Source organism: Mesocricetus auratus, unplaced genomic scaffold (genome assembly GCF_017639785.1).
Source record: "Mesocricetus auratus isolate SY011 unplaced genomic scaffold, BCM_Maur_2.0 Super-Scaffold_6730, whole genome shotgun sequence".
NCBI lineage: Eukaryota > Metazoa > Chordata > Mammalia > Rodentia > Cricetidae > Mesocricetus > Mesocricetus auratus.
This window is the reverse complement of record NW_024429184.1, coordinates 109,653,239-109,669,543: the sequence shown is the minus strand read 5'-3', so window position 1 is coordinate 109,669,543 and position 16,305 is coordinate 109,653,239. Positions and strand designations below refer to the sequence as shown.

General features: G+C 46.1%; 1 protein-coding gene across 1 annotated transcript in view; it reads left to right on the top strand.

Moving 5' to 3' along the window:
- The window catches only part of Kcnn2 (potassium calcium-activated channel subfamily N member 2), a 358,787-nt gene that overhangs the window by 98,138 nt on the left and 244,344 nt on the right, over positions 1-16,305 (top strand). The gene's annotated exons all lie outside the window — the stretch shown is intronic.

Below are 16,305 nucleotides of genomic sequence, written 5' to 3'. Positions count from 1 at the left end.
ACCTTTTAATATAATTTCTCAACCATAAAATTTTCATTGCTATTCATAAATACATTTTCATTATGATTCATTATTATAATTTTGCTAATGAATCATAATGTAATACTTGTTCAAGATATCTGATAGGTGACCCCTGTGAAAGGGTCATTTGACCCTTAAAGAGTGGAGACCCACAGGTTGAGAACTTCTGGTATAGAATATTATCTGTAAATGAGAATACTTGGACCTCTTCCTTTCCTACTTGTATTTCCTTTATCTTGTCTTACTGCTCTAGCTAAGACTCCAGAACTCTATTGAACTGGATGCTTTTGTTGCTGGTCCCACTCTTATTCTCTCAGTTATCTATCCAATCCCTGGAATAAAGTTTTTGAAATATGTCCTTACCATCTGGATTCATTGATCTCTGTTGTAATATCTCCTCTTGCATCTCTCTTGCATTGTAAATTAGGGACCTTTCTTTCATTTGCTTAATTTGGATAAGGATTTGTCAACCTTGTTAATCTTTTCAAAAAAGTAACTTCGTTTCAATGATTCTTGGTATTTAGTTTTAATTTTTATTTCATCAGTTTCTGTTCTGATCTTGCTCATTTCTTCCTGTCCACTGCTCCTGGGTATTGTTTGTTCTTTTTGTTCCAAAGCTTTAGTGTTCATCATGAAGTTGCTTAATTGCATCCTCACATACAGAGCTATATATAAACTTTCCTCTTAAGACTATTTCTATATATTTTAATATGTTGTATCTTTATCTTCATTCAATTTTAGGAAATTTTTATATATTTTTGTTTCTTCCCTTCATTATTTAGTAGTGTGTTTTCAATCTCTATGACTGTTTGTATTTTCCAAGACTTCTATTGTTGTTATCTAGTTTTATTCCTTTGTGGTTAGATTAGGAACAAGAAATTACTTCAGTTTTCCTGTATTTGTAGAGAGATGTTTTATGTCCCAATGTGTGGACTATTTAGTAAGGTTTCCATGCATCACTTATCATTTTACAGACTTTAAAGGATTTGCAAAGGATTGTAAGTAAGTAATCCTTTTTTAAAATTCATCATTGGGCCAACTATACCTACATTTTCATTGAAGGAAGTTTTAAAATTACTAACTCAGCCTTCGTATTCACTGTCAGCTTATTAATATTTTCTAACTTTTCCTGAGAATATTTGGAAATCTTATCACTCAATTTATCCATTTTTGATTAAGCTAGCTTCTTTGTTGGCACAGTTTTTATATTATTGCCTTGGAATCCTTTCAGTTCCTGCAAGGTGGGTAGTAGCAATGTTCTGCTTTCACTCTATCTTTAGTAACCTGGATCTACTCCCTCTTGGCCATTTTGTCATTATACTCCAAAATTTGTTAATTTTTGATGATTCCTTTCTTTTTTTCTTGTTCTTTTTTTTTGAGACAGGGTTTCTCTATATTGTTTTGGAGGCTGTCCTGGAACTTGCTCTGTAGACCAGGCTGGCCTTGAACTCAGAGAGATCTGCCTGCCTCTACCTCCCAAATGCTGGAATTAAAGGTGTGGGCCACAATGCCTGTCTTGATGATCTTTGCTAGGAGCCAATATCTGATTTATTGGTATATTCAGTACTTATTGATATATTGTTATTTTAATATCATTTACCATTGTTCTAATCCTTATTATCACCTTCATTCTGATGTGTTTGCTTATTTTTCTAGTTTCATAAAGTGGAAGATGTATTTATGGATCTTTTAAAAAATCAGTTTCATGTAGCTGTAGCCTAGGCTGACTTTGAACTTCTGATCTTCCTGTCTCCGCCATCACACCCTTTGGTATGTATATGACATGTCATTAACTAGGTGCTAACCAAGTATGGGGCTTAATTTTTGTCTTTGCTTCTTATCTTGAAGAGCTATAGTTAAGGAGTTGCTCTCAATTTAGATAAAAAGTGTATAACTTTTTAATTGTCATTAACCAATTATATTTCCCTCTAGTATCCATGACCTTTATGATCCTCATATAATTCATGTTACAGAGAAAATCATTTGCATGATGTAATTGATTTCAATAGACACAGGGTTTCTTCCATATCATGGAAGTCAATCAATGGCCAGGCTAATTAAGCCTTGAAGAAAGAGCGATTCTCAAATATTTAATAAGTTCCTAAATTAAAATATTTTCTAGGTAGTTCCTTCTCAATGTGCTTCCATATAGCATTGTTCCCATACCCATACAAAGGCAGCAGGCATAGTGACTAGGGGAGAAACCAAACCAATAGAAAAAGGAATACCCTCTTCCTTCATCCCGAGTCTTGTACGTCATCTTACTGTTCCTGGTGTCTTATGATATCAAGCTTTACCTCAAAATACAGAAGGATTCTAAGTTTACAAACATCACAGTCATTTATGACTAGCCTTAAAAATAACATCAGATGCTACAAATTTAACAAGAAAAAGACATTATCCTCTTTCCATGTTGATTTTCAAAGGACTCTTATTGGCTCCCAAATTTGGAATCATGTTTTAATAGAAGAATTCTGGTTTTAAGAATAGAAGACCACCACATGCTTTCCTTGCCTCTTCGGGCTGTTTTGGGGGATGCTGGGTGCTTCGGGGCACTGAGCAGGGAAAGGGGGGGGAAGTGAAGGGTTATTTTCTGTTGTCTGTTTGCATTTAATGCCTAAGTCTGCTTTAATGTGGGACCTCTTTGCTCCCAGTGTAACTTTATTCATATAACGTGGTGAAGCCTAGTATCTAAAACCAACCTCCCTTATGTGACAGGATAATACCCAGTTCCCTAATGTTCTTTTTCCCATGAGTTCATGTGCAGTTTTAAGTTTGCAGACACAGAAACGCCAAGTGCTTTTTCCCAACTCTACCTTCATATTTAAGGGTTTTCTCAGTTTCTGCTTCTGTCTCTTAGGGATAGTAATCTTAACATAACAATGATACTCTCTGTTTACCTGCATTTTCCTCTTCCTGGGTCTTCTAGATTCCCTTGGCAAAAATACTTGAAGTGCAAGTAAGAGTATTTCAGTCTGTATTCTTGATATATTCATAGAATATTCTGTAGTGATTGATTTTTTAGTTTTAGATTTGAGTGATAGTGCTACATTGTGATAGAAGCTCCAACATCCTCAGTGACTTTGTGAAGCAAAGCTCCAGGCTGACTAATTTTAGACAGAGTGAGGAAAACATATTCATTGCATTAATCCACCGAGATTTGGGGTCAATTTATTACTGCAGTATAATGTACCATATCCTTATTAATATAATTTCTATACTCAGTAGGAGATGAGGTCATCTGAAGCCATTCCAACATCAAAGACTCAGTTTGCAAACAATATCGTGAATGCTTGCCTAATGAGGAGAACGAAGGACATAGCATCCATCCAGAGAGCTGAACGATAGCTGGGTAGCAAGAACAAATTAAACACAAATGCTGAGAGGATTTTTCAGCATTTGTTACTTTCAATTCAGTGGGTCATGCCTTTGTGTTGTCCAACTACGATCTATTTTTGTGAGTAATTAAAATAACTAACTCTGGTAGCTGTGCAACACCAAGGGATAAAAGGATACATACTGAAGTTTAATGTTCCAGCTTTGAACATTTTAAAACTCATTTGAAAACAAACTTGAATCATATGCTTGAGAACAATACTGAGAGTGTAGATTTGCTGCACTGTTTGACAGTAGACTGGAATGACCCTAAATCGTTACTAAGAAATCTGATTTGTTTAATAGCAGCAGTAATTTGTATGTTACATCAAGTTTATTTATTTATTTATTCATTTGCTTTTTGTATTATTCCTATGCTGCTCAGAGAATATCAGTTTGCTTATTATACAGCATTAAATAACCCACAGAAACCTCTGAATTTATAAAATGAGCTTTGTTTGGTCACTGTCGGTGGAATGAAGAGCAAAATGAAGATGAGTGCAAATGTAAACAAAATAATATTCCATTAGCACAGCACCAGAGCTCTTTCAATGAATGTTCTGAGAAGAAAATCCTCACATTTGCCAGTGGAGGTTAAGTAAGTTTAAGTAGGGTGAATGCATATTGAATTTCACCTAAGGAGAGTATAGTCTCTTGTTTGGAAACAGTACTCCATTTAAAATGTCCACATCCTATATGCTTTCAGTGTCACATTAGAAACCATAAATATTAACTCTGATGGTCCTTAAAAGTCATGTCAGTGATTTCTTTTTGAAGCCATCTACTCTACATCTTACCACAATCAACTTGGAGAGGGTATGAAAGAAACTCATTCCATTAAGTTTGTTAACATGGGTATTTAAAGTGATGAAATGTACAACATAGCTGTTTCCAGCAACTCCTTCACAGCTCCAATCAAGTCTGACTTTAATAAGCCTCAACATCACTTCGAGAATCATGTAACCTGAGTTTATGCTTTGTTCTTAGATTACAGTCTCTTTTCTTAACTTCCTATTTGTATTTTTATTTTTTGTCAAATGAGACAATTATGAAAGTGCATTCTAAATATGTTTTCTGACCTTCTGGACCCAACTCTTGAGTTCCAAGCATACGAACTTCCGTTGCTAAATGTCTGACATTCTCCTCCTCCTAGAATCAGCTCTTGGTCTGCAGTCCTCCTCTGTTTCCATCTCTGTTTTACTATGAATCTAAACCTCATGCTTGGAACCCTATTTCTACAACAGTAGTTGTGTGTGTGTTTGTGTGTGTGTGTGTGTGTGTGTGTGTGTGTATGGGTGCATGTGTACGTACATACATGTGCTTACAGGACGAGCCCATCCATCTTGCTTTTTGAAACAGCGTCTCATGACCTGTGGCTCATTGATGAGGCAAGGCTCACTGCCCAGGTCCTCCCTACTGCTGTGAATGCAAGTGTACACCAGCATGCCCAGCATTTCGTCCCATGGTTTCTGAGGCTGAGGCAGGCCTTCGTGCTTGCCAGGCAAGCACTTTACTGAACCTCCTCTAAAAAGGCTGTGAAATGGACAGGGAGCCAGGAAGAGTACATGTTCAGATGGAGGAAAGGGAAGGGAGAAATGCTGTGATGATAGTATAATCCCCAAAATAAAACAAAGTGAAATATAAAAGAAAAGAAGCACATAGTGCCTCGGCAGCGTCCTGCTGACTCCTGGGGTCCAGCTTTCTCACTTGTGGAAGAAGGAAGAGAAAACTTTGCTATTGAGGCACCTCCACTACTCTGCTCATGGCCTGCATGTTTTCTTCTGCTGCGCACTGTTGGCTAACTTTCTTTTCCAACCCTGTTATATTATATGATCGTTACAGGGGAAGCCTCTAAATTCTCTAAGGAGAGTTGCTTGCTGGCAGCTTCCTAATTATTTTCATCACATGCCTTGCTTGGGGGCATTGTCCTCTGCTCTCTGTTCTAAAATCATTATAAGTTTTCCTTGTCCTTGAAAGGCAGGGAATCAGAAACATCCTAACACCCTGCGTCTGTCCCAGAATGATTTTGTGGCGCATTAAATCTGCCTGTGTGCACCCCTTGAGGGTAGTTTCTGTAAAGACAATGTTAGGCTCTTTTTGAAAATGATCTTTATCTCCCTACTATACCCAATCTGCTAGATTTGCCCCAGCTTCAGTCCCTTACAGAATAAAAAGTACATGAGAACGGAATGGGGATGCTCATCATGGAGACTCAAATTGGTAGCAAATTCAGTCAGTGAACTAAATAGCCCACCTCAATCACAAGCGACTTAAATCTACAGAAAGCTCAGAAGACTCTGCCCTGTAGGAAGTACATATCAGAACTTCGTATCACAATGGGAAGCCAGGAGGCAAAATGTGGGTTCTATGTCTTTTATGCTACTGATTGAATCCGTACAGGTTGGTATTACTGATATCACACCATAGACGCCAGGATTAGGACACGAAAAGGAATAAATCCACAATTTTCTGGGTTAGATAAGTTCTATACACTTCTTTTATACTATGACAAAACCAAAAGTATACACAAATCAGTTCCTGGCTTCATATGGGTTGGCTAAGATGATTGACATATATATATCAATGTCCACTCCAGCTTACTGCATTGTGCTAATCAGTCCAGACTTAAATCACCTTCCATTTATTCTCAGTGATGGTCTGAGCTTTTATTATACATAGTGAATAGAAGCAAGCTCCTGTTAATTAATATCCTGAAATTTAAACTACCCATCATTGCTAATGCCAACATCTTCTACTATTTCTTAGATGGACTGAGATGGTAGCAAATGCCAGGTCTGCTATATGTCTCTGAATTATATTGACCAACCCCTCATTTTCTATGTGCCAAGATAAGGATCCCTGATGTGTTGAATGTTAAATAAAACCTAAAATTCAGGCAAACAAAAAACACAATAAAACCTGATCTTCAGAACCTCCTTTAACCAGTGAAATCATCTCTTAGGAGGGAAGTTCAATCATCATAACCTTTCGTAAGCTTCCAGGTATTTGGTTGGAATCTACACTCAAACTTCTGCTAAGGAAAGCGCCTCCTGTATGTTCAGAAGTGTCCAGTGTCAACTCTCACCACACTGCCTGACTCTGAGTGCTCATCCTCGTACATGTCTATCTGGATGGAATCCTGCTTTCCTTACTGACTTTTCTCTCAAGAGGATGTACATGATCTCTCAACAGCTTTTCATGGTCTCTCAAATCATTTCAGTGTCTCTGCTATACTGTGCCTACTTTTGCCTAATTCACTCCAAGACCTCTGTCACCCTCATCTTTCAGAACCTTATCTGCACTTGCTATAGCATTCCTGACCATGTTGTTTAATGCTCTCCTGTTCTGGAATCATTGCTAATTTGACTTCATCTTGTATCTGCTTCACTGTTTTCCCTTCTTTTTGCTCCCTACGTGCTACTATTCTCTTACATCCCACTGACTTTTTGTCCTACTGTGTACTGTTTTGAAAAGCATTTTGATTGGTTCTAGATCTCCTTTGAAAATATCCTGAAATCCACCAACTTTTCCCTTAGTTAATCAAATTTGTTGCCAAGGCTTGTTGTAGAAGTTGTCTTTAAATTCTGTTAAGTGTATGCCATTGGCTCTTGCTTTAATGAGGGGATCCCAGAAGAGTAAACATCCCCACCCCCAAATTCACCTCTCAGAATCTCCCCCAGATACCATAATCCTCTCCTGGTCATAGTTTACTTGCAGTTTTCTTATTTAGCACATGGCAAGGATGGTTGACAATTTACAGGAGGTTTTGGGGGTGTTTTACAATCAGTCATTTTCATTCCCCAAAGGTCATTATTCAATCTCACATTTAGTTGATAATTTGCTTAAGTACATTATTCTGTTTTAATAATCACTTACTTTAAAACACTGAGTGGATTTTATTTCTTTTTACCCCTAGCAGTTGGGAAGCTGTTCTTCTGATCCTCAAGCTGTTGTTTTCCATGTTTTCTTGTTGCTGGAGGTCTTCATAAACTCCTTAATATTTTTTTTTGGTTTTTACAATAGTTTTCATTGTTCCCATTGTGTAGAAAAAAAGCAAAGAAGAATAACTAGCTTAAAATACCACAAGTAGTGACATGTATGAGTTGAGCCCCACAAGTCTTCTATTCTAAGCTGCATCATAGGAGTTAATGCCAACAGCGTCAAATAAGACGTCAGGCTCTAACATCACTGTCTATTGAGTGTTTGCCCAGACTCAATGCTAAGTGCTTCAATTGCATTTCCTCACGTCATCCTTACAAAACTCCCTGAGACCAGTTCTATTTCTATCCTGAATTCACAGATGAGAAAGCAGAGTAGCGGAAAGGTCATGCAGAAAATAAAAGAAAACACCAAGTACATAGTGTGAGGACCATTGACTGTGCTCTAGTAAATCTGTCTTTTAAAAAGGATAATTACTAAACACTTTAAGCTTCGTTGTTACTCAAATCAGCCACTGGAGCATGAATGTAGCCACAGACACCCAACATAAAGAACGAATGTGGTTATGACCCCCTAAAGTTTTATTGATAAAAGTACATGGCTTGTGAGCCACGAACAAACAAATAATGATAACCTGGTAATGAGGCTAAATTCCATTCCAACTGAAAAGATTTTGTGTTCTTGGCATTAGATAAGCCCATCAGAGAAGCTTGGGCATTTCAAATGAGATTTGTGCAAGAAGATGACAACAGAAAAGAGGAAGTTGGTAGAGGATAGAGACGGGAAGTGTTGATGACTGGAGAAGGGTGGAGGATGCTCTCAACCCCACAGCATCCTCCTGGTGACTGGAGAAGGGTGGAGGACGCTCTCAATCCCCACCGCATCCTCCTGGTGACTGGAGAAGGGTGGAGGACGCTCTCAATCCCACAGCATCCTCCTGGTGACTGGAGAAGGGTGGAGGACGCTCTCAACCCCACAGCATCCTCCTGGTGACTGGAGAAGGGTGGAGGACGCTCTCAATCCCCACAGCATCCTCCTGGTGACTGGAGAAGGGTGGAGGACGCTCTCAACCCCACAGCATCCTCCTGGTGACTGGAGAAGGGTGGAGGACGCTCTCAATCCCCACAGCATCCTCCTGGTGACTGGAGAAGGGTGGAGGACGCTCTCAATCCCACAGCATCCTCCTGGTGACTGGAGAAGGGTGGAGGACGCTCTCAACCCCAAGCATCCTCCTGGTGACTGGAGAAGGGTGGAGAACGCTCTCAATCCCCACCGCATCCTCCTGGTGACTGGAGAAGGGTGGAGGACGCTCTCAACCCCACAGCATCCTCCTGGTGACTGGAGAAGGGTGGAGGACGCTCTCAACCCCACAGCATCCTCCTGGTGACTGGAGAAGGGTGGAGGACGCTCTCAACCCCACAGCATCCTCCTGGTGACTGGAGAAGGGTGGAGAACGCTCTCAACCCCAAGCATCCTCCTGGTGACTGGAGAAGGGTGGAGGACGCTCTCAATCCCCACAGCATCCTCCTGGTGACTGGAGAAGGGTGGAGGACGCTCTCAATCCCACAGCATCCTCCTGGTGACTGGAGAAGGGTGGAGGACGCTCTCAAACCCAAGCATCCTCCTGGTGACTGGAGAAGGGTGGAGGACGCTCTCAATCCCACAGCATCCTCCTGGTGACTGGAGAAGGGTGGAGAACGCTCTCAATCCCCACCGCATCCTCCTGGTGACTGGAGAAGGGTGGAGGACGCTCTCAACCCCACAGCATCCTCCTGGTGACTGGAGAAGGGTGGAGGACGCTCTCAACCCCACAGCATCCTCCTGGTGACTGGAGAAGGGTGGAGGACGCTCTCAACCCCACAGCATCCTCCTGGTGACTGGAGAAGGGTGGAGGACGCTCTCAACCCCAAGCATCCTCCTGGTGACTGGAGAAGGGTGGAGGACGCTCTCAACCCCACAGCATCCTCCTGGTGACTGGAGAAGGGTGGAGGACGCTCTCAATCCCACAGCATCCTCCTGGTGACTGGAGAAGGGTGGAGGACGCTCTCAACCCCAAGCATCCTCCTGGTGACTGGAGAAGGGTGGAGGACGCTCTCAATCCCACAGCATCCTCCTGGTGACTGGAGAAGGGTGGAGAACGCTCTCAATCCCCACCGCATCCTCCTGGTGACTGGAGAAGGGTGGAGGACGCTCTCAATCCCACAGCATCCTCCTGGTGACTGGAGAAGGGTGGAGGACGCTCTCAATCCCCACAGCATCCTCCTGGTGACTGGAGAAGGGTGGAGGACGCTCTCAACCCCACAGCATCCTCCTGGTGACTGGAGAAGGGTGGAGGACGCTCTCAACCCCACAGCATCCTCCTGGTGACTGGAGAAGGGTGGAGGACGCTCTCAATCCCCACAGCATCCTCCTGGTGACTGGAGAAGGGTGGAGGACGCTCTCAACCCCACAGCATCCTCCTGGTGACTGGAGAAGGGTGGAGAACGCTCTCAACCCCAAGCATCCTCCTGGTGACTGGAGAAGGGTGGAGGACGCTCTCAATCCCCACAGCATCCTCCTGGTGACTGGAGAAGGGTGGAGGACGCTCTCAATCCCACAGCATCCTCCTGGTGACTGGAGAAGGGTGGAGGACGCTCTCAACCCCAAGCATCCTCCTGGTGACTGGAGAAGGGTGGAGGACGCTCTCAATCCCACAGCATCCTCCTGGTGACTGGAGAAGGGTGGAGAACGCTCTCAATCCCCACCGCATCCTCCTGGTGACTGGAGAAGGGTGGAGGACGCTCTCAACCCCACAGCATCCTCCTGGTGACTGGAGAAGGGTGGAGGACGCTCTCAACCCCACAGCATCCTCCTGGTGACTGGAGAAGGGTGGAGGACGCTCTCAACCCCACAGCATCCTCCTGGTGACTGGAGAAGGGTGGAGGACGCTCTCAACCCCAAGCATCCTCCTGGTGACTGGAGAAGGGTGGAGGACGCTCTCAACCCCACAGCATCCTCCTGGTGACTGGAGAAGGGTGGAGGACGCTCTCAATCCCACAGCATCCTCCTGGTGACTGGAGAAGGGTGGAGGACGCTCTCAACCCCAAGCATCCTCCTGGTGACTGGAGAAGGGTGGAGGACGCTCTCAATCCCACAGCATCCTCCTGGTGACTGGAGAAGGGTGGAGAAAGCTCTCAATCCCCACCGCATCCTCCTGGTGACTGGAGAAGGGTGGAGGACGCTCTCAATCCCACAGCATCCTCCTGGTGACTGGAGAAGGGTGGAGGACGCTCTCAATCCCCACAGCATCCTCCTGGTGACTGGAGAAGGGTGGAGGACGCTCTCAACCCCACAGCATCCTCCTGGTGACTGGAGAAGGGTGGAGGACGCTCTCAACCCCACAGCATCCTCCTGGTGACTGGAGAAGGGTGGAGGACGCTCTCAACCCCACCGCATCCTCCTGGTGACTGGAGAAGGGTGGAGGACGCTCTCAACCCCACAGCATCCTCCTGGTGACTGGAGAAGGGTGGAGAACGCTCTCAACCCCACAGCATCCTCCTGGTGACTGGAGAAGGGTGGAGGACGCTCTCAACCCCACAGCATCCTCCTGGTGACTGGAGAAGGGTGGAGGACGCTCTCAACCCCACAGCATCCTCCTGGTGACTGGAGAAGGGTGGAGGACGCTCTCAACCCCACAGCATCCTCCTGGTGACTGGAGAAGGGTGGAGGACGCTCTCAACCCCAAGCATCCTCCTGGTGACTGGAGAAGGGTGGAGGACGCTCTCAACCCCAAGCATCCTCCTGGTGACTGGAGAAGGGTGGAGGACGCTCTCAATCCCCACCGCATCCTCCTGGTGACTGGAGAAGGGTGGAGGACGCTCTCAATCCCACAGCATCCTCCTGGTGACTGGAGAAGGGTGGAGGACGCTCTCAATCCCCACAGCATCCTCCTGGTGACTGGAGAAGGGTGGAGGACGCTCTCAACCCCAAGCATCCTCCTGGTGACTGGAGAAGGGTGGAGGACGCTCTCAATCCCACAGCATCCTCCTGGTGACTGGAGAAGGGTGGAGGACGCTCTCAATCCCCACAGCATCCTCCTGGTGACTGGAGAAGGGTGGAGGACGCTCTCAACCCCACAGCATCCTCCTGGTGACTGGAGAAGGGTGGAGGACGCTCTCAACCCCACAGCATCCTCCTGGTGACTGGAGAAGGGTGGAGGACGCTCTCAATCCCACAGCATCCTCCTGGTGACTGGAGAAGGGTGGAGGACGCTCTCAACCCCCACAGCATCCTCCTGGTGACTGGAGAAGGGTGGAGGACGCTCTCAACCCCACAGCATCCTCCTGGTGACTGGAGAAGGGTGGAGGACGCTCTCAATCCCACAGCATCCTCCTGGTGACTGGAGAAGGGTGGAGGACGCTCTCAACCCCACAGCATCCTCCTGGTGACTGGAGAAGGGTGGAGGACGCTCTCAACCCCACAGCATCCTCCTGGTGACTGGAGAAGGGTGGAGGACGCTCTCAACCCCACAGCATCCTCCTGGTGACTGGAGAAGGGTGGAGGACGCTCTCAATCCCACTGCATCCTCCTGGTGACTGGAGAAGGGTGGAGGACGCTCTCAACCCCACAGCATCCTCCTGGTGACTGGAGAAGGGTGGAGGACGCTCTCAACCCCACAGCATCCTCCTGGTGACTGGAGAAGGGTGGAGGACGCTCTCAATCCCCACAGCATCCTCCTGGTGACTGGAGAAGGGTGGAGAACGCTCTCAACCCCAAGCATCCTCCTGGTGACTGGAGAAGGGTGGAGAACGCTCTCAATCCCACAGCATCCTCCTGGTGACTGGAGAAGGGTGGAGGACGCTCTCAACCCCACAGCATCCTCCTGGTGACTGGAGAAGGGTGGAGGACGCTCTCAACCCCAAGCATCCTCCTGGTGACTGGAGAAGGGTGGAGAACGCTCTCAACCCCAAGCATCCTCCTGGTGACTGGAGAAGGGTGGAGGACGCTCTCAACCCCAAGCATCCTCCTGGTGACTGGAGAAGGGTGGAGGACGCTCTCAATCCCACAGCATCCTCCTGGTGACTGGAGAAGGGTGGAGGACGCTCTCAATCCCACAGCATCCTCCTGGTGACTGGAGAAGGGTGGAGGACGCTCTCAACCCCACAGCATCCTCCTGGTGACTGGAGAAGGGTGGAGGACGCTCTCAACCCCACAGCATCCTCCTGGTGACTGGAGAAGGGTGGAGGACGCTCTCAATCCCACAGCATCCTCCTGGTGACTGGAGAAGGGTGGAGGACGCTCTCAATCCCCACCGCATCCTCCTGGTGACTGGAGAAGGGTGGAGGACGCTCTCAACCCCAAGCATCCTCCTGGTGACTGGAGAAGGGTGGAGGACGCTCTCAACCCCACAGCATCCTCCTGGTGACTGGAGAAGGGTGGAGGACGCTCTCAATCCCCACCGCATCCTCCTGGTGACTGGAGAAGGGTGGAGGACGCTCTCAATCCCACAGCATCCTCCTGGTGACTGGAGAAGGGTGGAGGACGCTCTCAACCCCAAGCATCCTCCTGGTGACTGGAGAAGGGTGGAGGACGCTCTCAACCCCAAGCATCCTCCTGGTGACTGGAGAAGGGTGGAGGACGCTCTCAACCCCACAGCATCCTCCTGGTGACTGGAGAAGGGTGGAGGACGCTCTCAATCCCCACCGCATCCTCCTGGTGACTGGAGAAGGGTGGAGGACGCTCTCAACCCCACAGCATCCTCCTGGTGACTGGAGAAGGGTGGAGGACGCTCTCAATCCCCACCGCATCCTCCTGGTGACTGGAGAAGGGTGGAGGACGCTCTCAACCCCAAGCATCCTCCTGGTGACTGGAGAAGGGTGGAGGACGCTCTCAACCCCAAGCATCCTCCTGGTGACTGGAGAAGGGTGGAGGACGCTCTCAACCCCAAGCATCCTCCTGGTGACTGGAGAAGGGTGGAGGACGCTCTCAACCCCACAGCATCCTCCTGGTGACTGGAGAAGGGTGGAGGACGCTCTCAATCCCCACAGCATCCTCCTGGTGACTGGAGAAGGGTGGAGGACGCTCTCAACCCCAAGCATCCTCCTGGTGACTGGAGAAGGGTGGAGGACGCTCTCAACCCCAAGCATCCTCCTGGTGACTGGAGAAGGGTGGAGGACGCTCTCAATCCCACAGCATCCTCCTGGTGACTGGAGAAGGGTGGAGGACGCTCTCAATCCCCACCGCATCCTCCTGGTGACTGGAGAAGGGTGGAGGACGCTCTCAACCCCACAGCATCCTCCTGGTGACTGGAGAAGGGTGGAGGACGCTCTCAACCCCACAGCATCCTCCTGGTGACTGGAGAAGGGTGGAGGACGCTCTCAACCCCACAGCATCCTCCTGGTGACTGGAGAAGGGTGGAGAACGCTCTCAACCCCAAGCATCCTCCTGGTGACTGGAGAAGGGTGGAGGACGCTCTCAATCCCCACCGCATCCTCCTGGTGACTGGAGAAGGGTGGAGGACGCTCTCAATCCCACAGCATCCTCCTGGTGACTGGAGAAGGGTGGAGGACGCTCTCAACCCCACAGCATCCTCCTGGGCCCACCAGTAAGCTTTCTCGCTCTGCCATGTGCTGAGATGAGGGCTTTAAGAGACAGAAATAACGAGAGCTGATTAATGACACCACAGTCATATGTAACTTGGATACTGTGCTACTCCAACCTGACAGTTTTTCAATTCTCCACTACCTAAAAGAGAAGACAAACAAAACAAAACAACTAAGAGCAATAAAGACTTTCTTGGGGGGAGCATTTTAAAGATTTTAAAGTTGCCTCAGTGTTAATCAAAAAGAGTAATTCAGCAATGCCAGCAAACAGCTGACTTCCATGTAACAGCCACATGGTTTTGGTAAAAAGAAACAGATGGCGTATTTGGTTCCAAGTGAATAATACAGTACACATTACTCACTTGGAACCGACATCAGAGGAGCATTTACTTATCACCTCCATCCAGATAACCAAGAGCTGGGGCTCAGAGAGGAATGTGATGCATGACTGACATAAAGGCTTTCCTCTGCCAAGAGTGTAACTGGGATAGAGGTAAAGTATTTCCATTCTCAATGAGACTGGCTTCACGGGTTTGTATTACATAGAAAAGCAAGGAGGGATGTTTGTTATCTGTAATAAGGAACCAAACCTCAAGACAGAAACTCTGGTCCCTTTTTACCTTCAGCACCGCTATGAATAAGATCAAAATTCTTTTTTCTCTTGATTTTTTTTACTTAAATTAGAAACAATCTTATTTTACACATCAATTCCTGTTTCTTCTCCCTGCCATCTCCCCATGCCCCTTCCAACCCTCCATCCCATCTGCTGTCTGCTCCCCAGGGAGGGTGAGTCCTTCCCTGGGTGATCATCAAAGTCTATCCCATCATTTGGGGCAGGGCCTAGTCTCTCCCCTGTGTGTCTAGGCTGAGAGAGTATCCCTCTGTGTGAAATGGGCTCCCAAAGTCCATTTGTATACTAGGGATAAATACTGTTCCACTACTAGAGGCCCCATAGACTGCCCTGGCCTCCTAACTGACACCCACATTCAGGGGGCCAGGTTCAGTCCTATGCTGGCTTCCCAAGTGTCAGTATGGGGATCATGAGCTCCCCCTTGTTTGTGTCAACTGTTTTTGTGGGTTTCCTCAGTCTGGTCTTCACCCCTTTGCTCGTCATTCCTCCCTCTCTACATCTGGATTCCAGGAGTTCAGTTCAGTGCTTAGCTGTGGGTGTCTGCTTCTGCTTCCATCAGTTTAGGATGAAGGCTCTGATCAAAATTCTTAAAGGGAGATTTTGAAAGTGGAAAATGAACATTATACTCACTTGGGAGGAAGAAACCGATCACCAAATAAAGAATGTTAAGGTAGAGTTTTTTTCTCCGCTGTGAAACAACTCCTTATGCCCAGTAACATAGACCCTTCACTATAGCCTTGGGTGAATATACTTGACTAAGGCAGGGGGACCATGCTTCTCTCCAGGCTTTGCAAACCAGTCCAGTCTCATCACTGCAGTGAAACCCGAGAGTCAGTGTAAAACCAAAAACTAAGTCAAGCCTCCCATCACAGTAAGTCATTCCTCCACACATTAACATTTTCAAGGAGTGTTTCTGCAACCCTTATCTCCAGAACCCTTGCCTCTGTAAGGAGACAAGATGGCAAGAATTGATTTTTCTCTCATCAGCAACTGAAAGTCACCCGTGGCCCTCACATCCTTTGGGGGCTAGCTTTGTAAAGATTTTCAGAAGCACTTTTTGCAGCCTTCTGTTAAAACATGTAAATTTGTCCTTGAAAAATCCTACCTTCCTCTAGGAAGAACTTTTAATGCTCAGAATAGGATTAAAAAATATGTAATTTCGATAGCATTTTCTTAAATTATCTGGCCTGTTATCCAAACTATCGTTGGGGACAAATGTAGCCTTTCTTTATATGTACCCCCAAATTGAATATAAGCTTATTTGTTTTATTAAAATATGTTACATCTAGTCTTATGAACTCAAAAGGGTTCTTTATGGTTTTCAGATATTTTTAATTTAGTGAGAAACTTTTCTTCATCGTGTGTGTGTGTGTCTCTTCTCTTCACAGCAGCATTAGATTTTTAAAGTTTTAACTTTAAATTTTTGAAACGTATAGATAGCAGCACTGATTTTTTTAAATTTTTGAAACGTATAGATAGCAGCACTGATTTTTTTCGTCTTTGATGCTAGAAGATTGCATGTGAAGTGACTTTGGGTTGGGATGTTGATGAAGATCATGGATGCCAGCACTGGGCTCTGTAATCACTGACAGCCATGGATGCTCAGCTGATTTGAACCAGATGTTGATCCAGATTGGTGAACAGGAGGAATAAGAAAAAACTGAATGCTGAACACACCCAGCGCCTTCTCTGCCCCGTCAAGCATTTTCATATGAACTTGAAAACAATGCCTCCTGACAATGTCCTTCAATTCCACGA